Raw genomic sequence first — 15,268 nt, 5'->3', positions numbered from 1 at the left:
ACACAGTCCAAAACCCAGTTCTCCAATATATAATGTTATCTCCACTTGTACTAACAACAACATTTTTTTTACCAGAACTTGTGTATTGCAATTACAAAAATTGGAAAACGACATGAAAATCAAAGCAGATTCTTATATGTGGAAAGCTTGCCTGGGTTGTGTTCAACCCTGACAATCCTTCAATACCAGAAGTCAATTGTAGTGAACCAGACTTTTGTACCATTGCCTCTGTTGTATGCTTCTCAGATCCAAGTTTGAAACCTTACAGAAATAAAACCAAGGAAGATACAAAATGCAGTTTATAAGTCAGATTTGTTTCACTAAATCAAGAATTTATCAGTATTTTCTGTTTCGACAATACGTACTTAAACAAAAGGGAACAAACCAAAAACTGCATATCTACTACTTAAAAATTGCATAGTTCAATGTGTTAATTCATATCTACTACTTCAAGCTCTGTTAGTTACTCCAATACCCTTAAATCTAAACAAATATCTTATAAGACTGTTTGATACACCATTATGTCTGGCATTCATGTCATTCTTTTTTCTCATGTTCACCTTTTTCCATTAGCAAATGAAAACTGCTACAGTACCAAAATTTGCCCTTTCACATCGTTAAGTTGAATGGTAGCCCAGTTTAGATTCAATTTTACGACCCAAAAGGAGTAAAACAGAATTACTAAGAAAGAAAAAAAAAAGTAATTATATATGAACTATAGTCTCACCAGTTGAGTGTGGAAGGTTCATTGCACTGATGCTTCTAATTTCTGATTTGGAAGAAGGCCAGACAGGAGAACCATCATTTCAAATGACCACATTTCCAAGATGTTCGAGATAATATAAATAAATATTGGAAAAAGAAACCCAGTGTCTTTTGAACAAATAACTGTAGGATTGGGAAAAAGAATGTTACTTTGACATGAGAGAGTGTTGATAAAAATGTGTGAAGAGGAATTGCGAGTGTAGGAAAAGAAAAGATGCCATGCAATGCCTCTTTCGAAAATCCAATCCATGTTTTTGAACATGAAGGAGAAAACCTGACATAGAGTATCAGGATGACATTGCATGGCCTATATACATACCGTTCTTTAAGATTTGATGCTTGGACCTGTTCGAACAATCGGTACCGTTATAGAATTTTGCAGCGGAATAACTTATAAAGCGGAAAGCGTGTTCAGTCAAACTCTTAATAAGATGGTCCGTTTTAGAAATTTAATTTTCTTAGAGACAAATTTCCAAACAGTTGATGTGCATAAAACAGTAATCAGTACAGAGAATAGAAAAAAAATCACACAAGCAATTTTTATCCTGGTTCGATTCAAAAGAATCTACGTCCAGTTGTTAATCACTATAAAAAGTGATTAACGTTTTCACTAAAAATAGTTTCACAAGTTTACAATAGAGTAAATGAAACAGAAAAAAAGATAAAACCTTCCTTCGAACGAACGAACTGGAAGAACAGAAACTTTGCCAACTTGAAGAGAACTGCTCCGACCTTTGACCCACAAAGCGCGAGCTTCTCCTTTTCACAAGACCAGGCAATGCAATGAACTAGCTTTTGGAACTTCCTCAGATAACACTGTATTTTCAAAAGCTTTGTGTTCAACTTCTTTTTAATCTTCACATAAAAACCACTATATAGCCAGCTGCACTGAATATCTAAGGTTAGGTTTCAACTGCCACGAATAATCGATTATTGTAAGTGATAATCGATTATTCAAGTCCGTTACAGGGTTTTCAAAAAGTGATAATCGATTATATGAAGTGATAATCGATTATTCCTGTATGACTCTGTGATAATCGATTATTGCTATTCCATAATCGATTATTGCAGTTAAAAATGCAAGTTTACAAGGTTTTCAAGAATTTCCTACTACATTTAATTTTTACAAATTGCTTTTAACTAATTCTAATATCTTCTTCAACTAAAACTTCTTGTAGCATCATCAAAACAAATTTCTTCAAGATTTACCAATACTTCTTATTGGTAACAGGACCCACAAAGTAGCACGTACATTAGGAATAGAGACATTGTTTCCAAAAATTCTAACCAAAGCAGTGACCTCATAGATCACCTTGCGCTGCTCGCGTCTAGTGATATCTTGCTGAATTCCATTCTAGGTATGTGTGCATTCTGTTGCAGATGCAAAGAATTTCCTAGATTTTGGAACGATTTTCCCATCATTCATGGAATCATGCAACACAATCTTACAGCCTCTTCAAAACCAGTTATTCAAACCATCATCAAATTGCGGGTTTATGATGATGTTGTCATCTCCCGCTAAATAACTGACACTAACGTATATACTGCATCAATCCTCCCTTCTTAAGATAATCTTTGTTCTCAAGGATTAAAATTAGGAAACTTCTTCAAATCAAAGAAGAATTTCCACGTTGCTTTCTCTGGAAGTAGGTGCTTTATTTGACAACAACCTTACTAACAACCCTATTTCCTCTTTTGACGGTCGTCCTTTCTATTATCGCCTCTGACTCCTTAACTTTAGAATCTTCATCATTTATTGGGTAGTGGATTGATGTGCTAGCTTCTCCTACAAACTTTTTCAGTTGTGACATGTGAAAAACATCATGAACGAGTCATCCAGCTGGTAATTGGATCTTGTAAGCTATTATTCCAATCTTGTCTGTTACAACATAAGGTCCATAATATTTTAAATCTGATTTGGCACTGCTCCTAAATGCTACAAAGATTTGTCTACAAGGGTGTAATTTCACGAATAGCAAATCTCCAATTTCAAAGGTCCCGTTAAATCTACTCTTGTCAGCCATTTGTTTTATCCTTGCTTGTGCCCTTTTCATGTGAAACTTGACCATCTTACATTGTTCTTCCCTCTTCTGCAAACTTTTATCGACCAGTTCAATCTTAGATTCCCCTGATAAACAGGGTAAGTTGGGGTGCCTGTCCATACATGATTTCATAGGCTCTGGCCTTAATAGTGTTATGATATGTCGAGTTATACCACCATTCATCTAAGGGGAGTTATACCACCATTCATCTAAGGGAAGCCATTTGGACCATTGTTTAGGATGATCTGCACACATACACCTCAAATACACCTTAATGCATTTGTTCACTATCTCTGTTTGGCCATCTGTGTATCGATGGTAAGCAATTGAAAGTTGAACTTGAATTTCTTGATAAGCCATGAAGTCCTTCCAGAACTGACTGACAAAAATTGGATCCCTGTAACTTATTATTGATGTTGAACAACCATGAAGGTTAAAGACATTATCCATAAAGCATTGGGCCACATCAGATGTGGTATATGGGTGTTGTAATGTTATGAAATGAGAAGTCTTGCTCAGCCTGTTAACCACAAAAAAGATCACTTGTTTCCAAAAGGAATTGGGAAGATCCTTTATGAAATTCATAGTAACGTGCTCCCAAATCAAAATAGGGACTGAAAATGGTTATAGCAACCAAATCAAAATAAGAGAGTGAACTCGGTGAAATCTACCCTTAGCGAAGCCATTTCATACCATTTATGACTTTTTTCCACTTCTAAGTGCCTCTAGCTACCAAAGTCCACCTATATTCTTTATGTATTTATTTACTTGCACATAATTTTCCATTCTTTAGTCTATATGAGTTATTAATAGTACAATTATCTAGTATTACACGAGTTTCTTGGAAAACTATACTTAGTCTTACCATTTTATATTACTTGAGAAATTCGGTACATTTGTTGATGAGAAATAGTAAACTAGGAGTGGTGTTAATACTCCAGAACTAGTGTTAATACTCCTTGTAACCAGGAGTGGTGCTAATACTCGTTGTAACCAAGAGTGGTACTAATACTCGTTGTAGCCAGGAGTGGCGAGAATACTCTGTGAGATCCTGAAGAGGCAAAACTCATGAAATCATGGAAAAGATTAGTGAAACCCCTTAAGAGTTCTTAAGAGAGAACTAGACGTAGCTCAGGTTGAGTGAACCAATATAAAGTTCGTAGTTTATTACATTACTATTCAAAAGTTTTTCATTTGCTTTTATCACAAAAACTAGCATCTAACATCTCATAATCTTTATACACATACATATTTTCCTTACAAGTATTTAGATGTTGCTTTGTATAAAAGATTTGAAAAGCAGTAGCTCATAATTCATCTTTTGTTAAAACTTTCATACAGCCTTGTGAAGCATCATCGTTTGAGAGTATTCTTATTTGTTAATCTCTCTAAAACTAGATATTCCGAAGGCATTTTATCAAACGATATTCCTGATCTTGGTCTTCCATAATTAGTCTAACTTCATATGCCATAAGAAGATCATTGTGGTTGTTGACATTATTGCACACTGTTTATCAGTTGTAGATAGACAACCATTGAAGATGCAAATGGTTGAAACAATAAAGGGATCTCACCCTGCTCCCTCTTGCCCAACTCTAGCCAACCCGATGAAACAATGGAGTGTTGATATGTTAACAACCTATAATGAGTTTGATGTGTATTTATACTGATAACAATCTATCTACCTTCGTAATGTTGCCTCTATATGAGACTATGCCTCCTCTAGTCACCACTTGGTAGAAGAATGTGATGAAGGATATATGTCACCTGTACCGTACGATACCTAACTCGCCAACGGTCGACCGGTGACCCGGGCGACCTGGCGACAGTTACGGTCGCACTGTCACGATCATATGCATGTCGAACACATCGTCACGCCAATCGTTCAGACAATCGCATCATAACGATTACAAGTTAATGTCGAACACTTGGTGATCGACAACCAAACAGTGATGTCGCGACATATAGCGCTCGCACGACATCTCATATGTTTGTGTCGATACATAAGACGGTCGACATATAATGAGCGATGTCTAAATTAACAGTTTTAACATGAACGGTTTAGCGGTTAGAAGTAACCAGTTGCGAATATTGGTCAATGCCATGAATCACGGGAGTAACTAACCCAGTATCAAACACGATCTAGCAGTTACAACTTCCAAATAGTCAACTTCGGTAACTGACCGGATTTTCAGGTAAACGGTTTATTTTACTGTTTTAAATATGAGAAGCACAGAGGAAAAAAGGTACGTTTTTCCTTGAGAGAAATTAAGAGAGAAATTATTCTTCTTCTTGATCACACATCCCTTTTCTGACTTGAGCGTCGGAGTGCCTTTGCAGGTACCCAGCCCATCTTCCCCTTCAGAGAGCATAACACAGGAAGAGAGATATCACAGTAACAACATTATAGGAAGGAGCAATTGCGATTCGTTAGGTTCGTATCTCGGTCTCAACATCCCTACTGAAACATTTTGGCGCCCACCGTGGGGCCGAGATTTGATATCCCAACGACGACCACCGGAGCAATGGCAGACCTCAACACTCGCGATTTGATCAAGCAGCTGCAGACACAGATTGAGGCACAAGCACAAACTATACGGGAGCAACAAGAACTCCAACGCAAGCAAGATGAGGAGCTGGTGGCACTGAGGGCACAGCGCCCACCGCCAGAATTGTCAGCCTCAAATCGGCAAGACGATAATGAAGGGAGCCATCATGGAGGACTGTCTGACCCTTTTGGCGGGGGGAGGAAGGGGCCTACTTCCATACACCTCACCAACTTGCTCCCATTCACGGAGGCCATCATGCAAGCGCACATGCCAGATAAGCCTCCCCCAGCGTTAGAACGTTATGATGGCTCCGCCGATCCCGACAACCACCTGCGCAACTTTATAGACGCCATGGCGTTCTACACAAACAACGACCCCGTCATTTGCAGAGATTTCTCTTTGTCCCTTAAGGATGAGGCCCTGGAATGGTTCCACACTCTTCCACGGAATTCAGTAGACTGTTTCGCAATAATCAAAACTCTATTCCGAAAGCAGTACGCAACCAACAGAAGACCGGAGATGAGTGCTGCTGAGCTCGTGAATACCAAGCAGGAGAAGGATGAAACCCTAAAGGCTTTCATGCAACGGTACAACGAGACGGCCCGGCGTGTGAAAGATATCAATCACACCTTCATCATCAGCAATCTACCCTCGCGCTTAAGGCCGGGGTATTTTGCGGAATAGTTATATGCTGACCCGCCAGCATCTATGGAAGAACTGCAATCCACAATTGCAAAGTTCATCCACATCGAAGATCTCCGGAATTCTAGAAAGAAGCAGCAGCAGGATAACCCCAATCACGATGCAAAGAAACCCGCAAAGCGATCGACCAATGACTACAAGTCAGACCGAACACCCCGAAAAGAGTCAGGGTGGACGTCTAAGTACGATCGTTACACAGCCCTCAACGCACCGAGAGCAAAGGTGCTCGAAGAGGCTTTGCACGCCGAACTCTTAACCATGCGACGAAAAGCTACTTCAAAGAACGCTGACAGTAGCAAAGCCTGCCGGTTCCACATGAACCATGGGCATGACACGGAAGAATGCAACATGGTGAAGGACGAACTGGAGCGACTCATCCGAGCAGGCTACCTCCAGAACTACGTCAAGGATAGAATCTTCACTAGAGCTGCAACTCCTCACCGTAAGGATCACTCCAGACGGAGCCCCGAGCGATCGCCTCCTAGGGATGACCGACGCCGCAGGCGATCGTGTAGCCAACCCCGGCGGACAGAGAGAGAATGTTCGGTCCGAGGCCAAATCGACACCATTTCGGGTGGTTTCACTGGGGGGGAGTGTCATCTTCCGCCAAGAAACGACATCTGAGACAGCTAAAGTCGGTGCACATGGTCGATCGACAGCCTCGGTCGATCCCTGATATCACGTTCACCAATGCAGATTTCCATGCGCCCGACCCTGATCATGATGACCCGATGGTCATCACTGCCAATGTAGCTCGGTACGACGTCAGCAAGGTTCTCGTCGATCAGGGGAGTTCGGTCAACATCCTGTATTGGTCCACCTTCAAAAAGATGGATCTATTCGAGGACCTCATCGCCCCTTTCAACGAACAAATCGTAGGTTTTTCAGGGGAAAGAGTCGACACCCGGGGGTACCTCAACCTGCGAGCGCGGCTCGGAACAAGTCGGGAGGCACCACAACTCAGAGTCCGATTCCTGTTGGTCGAGGCCAATACATCATACAACGCCTTGTTAGGGCGACCTTGTCTGAATGCATTTGGAGCTATCGTGTCCACCCTTATCTGGCCATGAAGTTTCCTACGGAGCGCGGCACTATTTGCACCGTAAGGGCGGATCAGCGAACGGCTCGACAATGTTATGTTGCTGGGCTTAAAGTCACCCCTTTCGTACCAACCAGAAGGGCGAGAGGAGCTGAAACAGCGACGGTCGACTTGGACCCCCGAACCAACATAGACGAGCGTCTCCATCTGCAAGGCGATGTCAAACTCCTTTCGTGCGTCCAAAACCACAACCATTGGCGGAGACCTCGCTTTAAGTGACGAACAGGATCTGGGACATATGCTACAAACCAACACGGACTTGTTCGCGTGGACGGCTGCTGATATGCCAGGAATCCATCCCGGAGTCATGGCCCACAAATTGTCCATCTTCCGGGAAGCACGACCTGTCGCGCAAAAAAAGCGACGGTTCGGAGAAGAGAAGCGCAAGGCCATTCAGGTCGAAGTCGAGAAGTTGATGAACGCCCAGTTCATTAGGGAGTTGACTTACACTACGTGGTTGTCGAACGTAGTCATGGTCAAGAAGTCGAACGGCCAATGGAGAATGTGTGTCGACTTCACCGACCTCAACAAGGCGTGCCCTAAACACTCGTATCCCTTGCCTAGCATCGATCGGTTGGTAGATGGAGCTTCCGGCCATGTCATACTTAGCTTCCTCGACGCATACTCGGGATACAACCAAATCCCCATGTACGCACCTGATCAGAGCAAGACAGCTTTCATTACCGAACGCGCTAATTACTGTTATGAAGTAATGTCGTTCGGCTTGAAGAATGCCGGGGCTACATATCAACGCCTCATGGATAAAGTTTTCCATCATCAGATAGGACGATGCATGGATGTCTATGTCGACGATATGGTTATTCGGAGCCATTATATGGAGCAACACTTGCAGGATTTAAAGGAAGTGTTCGGCCAAATCAGAAGGTACAGCATGCGCCTTAACCCTTCCAAGTGTACCTTCGGAGTCCCGGCGGGTAAGTTCTTGGGTTTAATGCTTACACGTCGAGGCATCGAAGCTAACCCAGACAAGTGCAAAGTCGTACTCGACATGGCTGCTCCAAAAACTCTAAGGGAGGTACAACGTCTAGTGGGTAGGCTCACAGCCTTGTCTCGTTTCATTCCGAAGCTAGCTGAACACATCAAGCCCATCCTAAAGAACTTGAAGAAGGGCACCACACGACACTGGGACGATGATTGCGAAACAGCATTCAACACTGTCAAGCACATTCTCACCAGCCCTCCAATTATGGCTAGACCGGACGCTGGATCCGACTTGCAGCTATATATCGCAGCATCCCACCACGCTGTTAGTGCTGCCTTGATACAAGAGGCGCCTTCCCTCAACTTAATATACTTCATCAGTCGTACGCTGCAGGGGGCGGAAGAAAGATATTCTCGAATTGAGAAAATCGCACTGGCCCTGCTCACAGCTTCGCGTCGACTCCGACCGTATTTTCAGAGCCATCAAGTAGTAGTCTGCACCGATCACCCGATCGCCAAGATCCTCCGCAAACCCGACTTAGCAGGACGGATGGTTTCTTGGTCAATGGAACTTTCAGAGTTTAGACTCCGTTACGAACCGCGGGGATCCGTTAAGGGTCAACATTTGGCAGACTTTGCAGCTGAGTTAATGCCCACACCTGAGGACTCGACACCAAAGTGGCTCCTCAGCGTGGATGGATCCTCAGACAAAAGGGGAGGAGGAGCCGGTGTTGTCCTAGAAGGACCAGATGGTTTAGTCATAGAGCAAGCCATCACATTCAAGTTTCCGACAAGTAACAACCAGGCCGAGTACGAAGCCTTGATTGTTGGTCTATCCCTGGCCAAAGAGTTCACGGTCGCTCGTCTAGAGTGTCGGATGGATTCAAAGTTGGTGGTCGGCCACGTCAACGGAACTTATCAGGTTAAGGATAATCAGTTGTTGCGCTATTTCCACAAAGCTCAGACCCTACTTCAAGAGGTTAGCGTCGTCCATGTACCCAGGGAGCAGAACGCAAGAGCAAATCTCTTGTCTAAGTTAACTCACTCTAAGGAGAGAGCACAGTTATCCTCAATCATTAAGATGACGCTCGACCATCCAGTCGTGAAAGTTTTCGTCACCAATGTGTCAACACCAGCAACAGACTGGCGACAGAAGATCAAGGATCTCATGGTGAAACAGGAGCAAGGAGAGAGCATTACTGTGACTGATTCAAAACGCATTGCACGTTTCTTGTGCATAGGCGACGCCCTATACCGTCGCGGCCACAGTACTCCTCTATTGAAATGCATATCAGAGGAGGAAGCCGACTACGTCTTGCGCGAACTGCACACCGGGGTATGCGGGTTCCATTCGGGTAAGCGAACATTCAGAGCACGCATACTTCGCGCAGGATATTACTGGCCCACGATCGACCAAGATTGTGAGACGTTCGTCAAGAAGTGTATCTCCTGTCAGGCCCATGGTCATGACATCCATGCACCTCCCGAAGACTTGCATGGTATCATTTCTCCCTGGCCGTTCGCTCAATGGGGTCTCGACATAGTTGGACCGTTACCTCTTGCCAAAGCACAGAACAAGTTTCTTCTTGTGGCGGTCGACTATTTCACCAAATGGATAGAAGCTGAACCATTGTCCGTCATCAGTGCTCAACAAGTGCAGAAGTTCATCTAGCGCCTGATCTGTCGGTTCGGTCTACCGCAGAAGATCATTACCGACAATGGTCGCCAGTTCGTCGAGCGAAAGCTGGAGGAATTCCTCAACAGCCTGGGCATCAAACATGTCACCTCCTCTGTCGAGCATCCTCAAACAAACGGACAAGCCGAGGCCGCGAATAAAGCCATACGTACTGAGTTAAAGAAGCGACTCGGCGACGCCAAAGGTTTGTGGGTGGAAGAGCTACCCGAGGTCTTGTGGGCGTACAGGTGCACTCCACACGGATCCACAGGGGACACACCATTCAACCTGACTTATGGCACTGATGCCATGCTCCCAGTCGAGGTCGGCGAACCCTCGTTAAGACGAAATATCACTGATATGACGCTAAACGAAGAACAGTTACGGATGAATCTCGACACACCATTTAACATGAACGGTTTAGCGGTTAGAAGTAACCAGTTGCGAATATTGGTCAATGCCATGAATCACGGGAGTAACTGACCTAGTATCAAACACGATCTAGCAGTTACAACTTCCAAATAGTCAACTTCGGTAACTGACCGGATTTTCAGGTAAATGGTTTATTTTACTGTTTTAAATATGAGAAGCACAGAGGAAAAAAGGTACGTTTTTCCTTGAGAGAAATTAAGAGAGAAATTATTCTTCTTCTTGATCACACATCCCTTTTCTGACTTGAGCGTCGGAGTGTCTTTGCAGGTACCCAGCCCATCTTCCCCTTCAGAGAGCATAACACAGGAAGAGAGATATCACAGTAACAGCATTATAGGAAGGAGCAGTTGCGATTCGTTAGGTTCGTATCTCGGTTTCAACATCCCTACTGAAACATCACCCAACTTGAGCATTGTTGAGCCATGTCGTACTCATCAATTTGGTGACACAAATGATACCTTCTCAATAGATGATGTAGTTGTTGGAAAATGACTCCTATCAATGCTACGTCCTAGAACCCAGATGACACAACCCTTGGTTATCAAGGAAGCTATTGATGTTGAAGAAGCTACAAGATGGGCTTAAGCTCTCCTCGTGACATCGTCTATCATGCCAAGCTTGTGAAGCTCTTTTTCAAGAGATCACTATACATCGCCTAGCCTCTACCCCACACTATTGAACCAACCTAACAAATCACTATAACTAACTCATCCAACCCCTATCTTTAAACCATCCCATCCACTCCCCAACCCTTAACCCATATACCCCTATATCATGTTCTACCATCTGATATCACTCCAAAAAAAATGTTATTTAGTGGAGGTTCTTTTTTCGATTTGCGGGGTTTTTGCCCTCCGCAAAATAATTTCCGGAGGTTTTTCAAACCGTCGTAGTTTGAGTCGCCACAACCTATCTGAGGGGGTTTTCCGCGACCCATGGTATCACATTCAATTTGCAGAGGTTTTTTTGCAAAGGGTAAAAACCTCCTCTATTACCAACTATTATTTTTTGGCAATTTTTAGCCTCTTTTATTTTTAATCATTTGATTGCAAAAAATACCTACATTTTTTACACTATTTTGTGTATTAATATGTATTATTCAATTTGACAATTATACTTTGGAAGTTGTAACCTCCCTCGTTTGTATTATTTAATTTAAGGTTTATTACCTTATTTTGCTAGAATTATTTAATTTTCGCTACCATTTGAGGTGGTTATATTTTTAGATCAAAAATATTTATTTGTAACAATATTCAACATATTAATGTAACTAAAGACATCACAAATTTATATAATTTCATTGTCAAAATCATCATAGTAACATAAAATCTATTTAAAATAAAACCCATCCTTACAACTTAATCAATAAGTACTCAAAATTCATAATAAACTAGATATAGTTTTATCCTAAAAAAAATTTATAAACTCCCTAAATGTTACTTCCACAAGATGAATGTCTTTGATCTTGTACTCAAAGGAGACTTGGGCTCATTTGCATCACCAACTTGCTAAAATGATAAAAAAATAATTATAATTATACTCGTACAATTTTGCAGGAAAGAAAAAAAAAATGAATTTGTTAAGATAACCAATGGGAATGTACAATTTTACAGAGTACTATAGTTTGTTTCGCACTGCTTCTACTGGTAAATACACAATAAATATATATATATATATATATATATATATATATATATATATATATATATATTGTATAATAGTGAGGTTTTATATATCAGACCAGAAAGTTTGCTAACTATTTTAAATGACGTATGGTAAATCAAATTTTGTTGATATACAAATAGAGTAAAAAGAGAAGAAGAAATGTTATACTACCATTTACTGTCCCGAATATGAGGAATTGATTATCTACAACGTAGAGGCATTATGATTTTTTTCTCTAATTTTCAATCCAAAAAGCTCTTTAATATATAATAGTAAAAACTAGGGACCTGGTTTGATGTTTGAACAAGCACATTAATCTCCTAACATTAATTGTACAATCAATACTATTTATGTTTGACTCAGTAATCTTTTTAGTCAATATGTAGTAATGGTAAATAAGTTGACTGCCCTAACTAGGTAGTTTGGATCAAACAGTTAACAAGTCATCTAGCTGCTTGATATAATCATAAACTATAAAATGAACAAGAACAGACTTATGAAATAAGTTATCAGACAGTTAGGTGATAGAGATCTTACAGTGAAATGCTTCTCAACGTCATTAACATCATTCACCAAGGATGCTTTTGTATCATTTAATGAGATTGCAACAATTTTCGAATCAAGTTCCCCTTCATCAATCATGGCTAATGCACCCAAGGGTTTGACCTTCAAAACCTCATATTTTCCATACAAGGGAGCAGATCAAGTCAAAAAGGTACGTCTTCAAACTTTGAGAGGAGAGTTTGAAGCTTTGCATATGAAGGAAGGTGAACTAGTCTCTGATTACTTTTCAAGAGTTTTAACGGTTACTAATAACCTAAAAAGAAATGGTGAGAAGCTAGATGATGTAAGAATTATGGAGAAAATTCTTAGATCATTAGATCCAAAGTTCGAACATATTGTCACCATTACCGAAGAAACAAAAGACTTGGAGGCCATGTCAATAGAGCAACTTCTTGGTTCGTTGCAAGCTTATGAAGAAAAGAAAAAGAAGAAGGAAGAGATCACGGAGCAAGTCCTCAAGGCACACGTTGATTCAAGAAAAGAAGAAAATACACACAACCAATCAAGGCGAAGTTATAGTCAAGAACAAGGACAAGGGCGTGCATATGGACGTGGACAAGGACGAAGGCCTAACAACAATAACCAAAGAGGAGAAAGCTCTAACAGAGGTCGTGGGAGAGGAAATCCGAATTCAAGGTATGACAAGACACGAATCAAGTGTTACAATTGTGATAAGTTTGGACATTATGCTTCTGAATGTAGAGCCCCTAACAAAAATAAAGTCGAAGAGAAAGTCAATTATGCTGAAGAAAGGTGTCAAGAAGATGGTACCTTGCTATTGGCTTACAAGGGCCAAGATAGAGGCGAGGATAATCAGTGGTACCTTGACAGTGGAGCAAGTAACCATATGTGTGGGAAAAGAAGCATGTTCGTGGAGCTTGATGAATCAGTAAAAGGAAACGTGGCTTTTGGAGATGAATCAAAGGTGGCGGTGAAAGGAAAAGGTAATGTCCTCATCCGACTAAAGAATGGAGAACATCAATTTATTTCCAACGTATATTATGTGCCAAGCATGAAGAGCAACATCTTGAGCTTAAGACAACTCTTAGAGAAAGGTTATGATATTCAACTTAAGAATAATAACCTTTCGATAAGAGATAATACAAGTAGATTCATTGCAAAGGTGCCAATGACAAGAAATAGAATGTTTGTGCTCAACATTCAAAGTGATGGCCCACAATGTCTCAAGATGTGCTACAAAGACCAATCATGGCTTTGGCATCTTCGATTTGGCCATCTAAATTTTAAAGGATTAGAGTTGCTCTTCAAGAAAGCAATGGTGAGAGGACTGCCTCATATTACTCACCCCAACCAAGTTTGTGAAGGATGTCTACTTGGAAAACAATTTCGGTTGAGTTTCCCAAATGAGTCAGACTCAAGAGCTCAAAAGCCATTAGAACTCATACACACAGATGTGTGCGGACCAATCAAGCCAAGATCACTCGGTAAGAGCAATTATTTCCTTCTCTTCATTGATGATTTTTCAAGAAAAACATGGGTATATTTCTTAAAAGAAAAATCAGAAGTGTTTGAGAACTTCAAGAAGTTTAAAGCCCATGTTGAGAAGGAAAGTGGCCTTCTGATCAAAGCTTTGAGATCCGATCGTGGAGGAGAGTTCACATCAAAAGAGTTTCAGAAGTATTGTGAAGACAATGGAATCAGACGACAGTTGACAGTGCCAAGATCCCCTCAACAAAATGGAGTGGCTGAAAGGAAGAATAGAACTATCCTGGAGATGGCAAGGAGCATGCTTAAAAGCAAGAAACTTCCAAAGGAGTTTTGGGCTGAAGCTGTTGCATGTGCAGTCTATCTGACCAACCGCTCTCCAACAAGAAGCGTTAGTGGAAAAACACCACAAGAAGCATGGAGCGGAAGAAAGCCAGGTATTTCTCATCTTAGAGTCTTTGGAAGCTTAGCTCATGTGCATGTGCCAGATGAGAAACGAAGTAAGCTTGATGACAAAAGTGAAAAATACATCTTCATTGGTTATGACGCCAACTCCAAAGGGTACAAACTCTACAATCCTGATTCAAGGAAAACAATCATCAGCCGGAATGTAGTGTTTGACGAAGAAGGAGAATGGGGACAAACTGTGAAGATCATACCTTCTTCCCGTGCATTGAAGAAGAGGATGTGGAACAACAACAACAACCGCAAGAGGCACCTGCTACTCCACCCACTTCACCAAATACAACCATTCAAGATGATGAAAGCTCAAGTGAAAGAATGCCACGTTTTCGAAGTCTCCAAGAAATTTATGAGGTAACTGAAAATCTAGACAATGTTACCTTATTATGTCTATTTGCAGACTGTGAGCCCATGAACTTCCAAGAAGCAATTGAAAAGAAGAGTTGGAGAAATGCAATGGATGAAGAGATCAAGGCAATAAAGAAGAATGATACATGGGAGCTAGCCTATCTTCCAAAAGGGCACAAAGCAATTGGTGTCAAGTGGGTCTACAAAGCAAAGAAAGACTCCAAAGGAGAAGTTCAGAGATACAAAGCGAGATTGGTGGCGAAGGGCTATAGTCAAAGGGCTGGCATCGACTATGACGAGGTATTTGCTCCAATTGCTCGACTAGAAACTGTAAGACTTATTATATCATTAGCAGCTCAAAACAATTGGAAGATACATCAAATGGATGTTAAATCCGCCTTCTTAAATGGAGTTCTTGAAGAAGAAGTCTACATTGAGCAGCCACAAGGATATGAAGTCAAAGGTGAAGAAGATAAAGTCTTGAAATTAAAGAAGGCTCTTTATGGGTTGAAACAAGCCCCGAGAGCTTGGAATGTTCGGATTGACAAGTACTTCAAAGCAGCAAATTTCATCAAGT

General features: G+C 41.3%; 1 long non-coding RNA gene across 1 annotated transcript; it reads right to left on the bottom strand.

Moving 5' to 3' along the window:
* Nucleotides 1–12,530, bottom strand: LOC148197106 (uncharacterized). The gene is made up of 2 exons (XR_015780204.1): nt 12,409–12,530; nt 1–261 (listed from the first exon to the last, which is right to left on the bottom strand). It is a non-coding gene; the product is annotated as an uncharacterized LOC148197106 (long non-coding RNA).
* Between the last annotated feature and the right edge of the window lie 2,738 nt (nt 12,531–15,268).

This window comes from Vigna umbellata, chromosome 6 (genome assembly GCF_029865625.1).
Source record: "Vigna umbellata cultivar VRB3 chromosome 6, Vumbellata_1.0, whole genome shotgun sequence".
In the NCBI taxonomy this organism is placed as follows: domain Eukaryota; kingdom Viridiplantae; phylum Streptophyta; class Magnoliopsida; order Fabales; family Fabaceae; genus Vigna; species Vigna umbellata.
The sequence above is the reverse complement of the archived record's forward strand: the minus strand, read 5'-3'. Positions and strand labels throughout refer to the sequence as shown.